The sequence below is a fragment of the Macadamia integrifolia genome, chromosome 11, assembly GCF_013358625.1.
Source record: "Macadamia integrifolia cultivar HAES 741 chromosome 11, SCU_Mint_v3, whole genome shotgun sequence".
Taxonomy (NCBI): Eukaryota; Viridiplantae; Streptophyta; class Magnoliopsida; order Proteales; family Proteaceae; genus Macadamia; species Macadamia integrifolia.
The window spans coordinates 27185366-27185659 of NC_056567.1; positions in this window are offsets into that span (position 1 = coordinate 27185366).

Sequence of the window (294 nt, forward strand, 5' to 3'; positions counted from 1 at the left end):
GGGGGGGGGGGGGGGGGGTACTCATCTTCTCAGGGTGATTTATGACTCTTCCCAGGCACGCTACATTATGCCCATGCAGGAAAATATTATATCACCAATCATGGAAGGTCTTCATTTATTTGTTTATGGGAAAAATCGAAATGGTGACTTAGTATTTTGTTCATGTTTCACTTTGCTCTCAATATAAAACTATGTATTCCTCCTATAACCATTGTTCAAGAATTTCACCCCATGGTATAAAAACCCCACATGTGACTACTAAACTTGAATTGCTCCAAACCCACCCCCCAACCC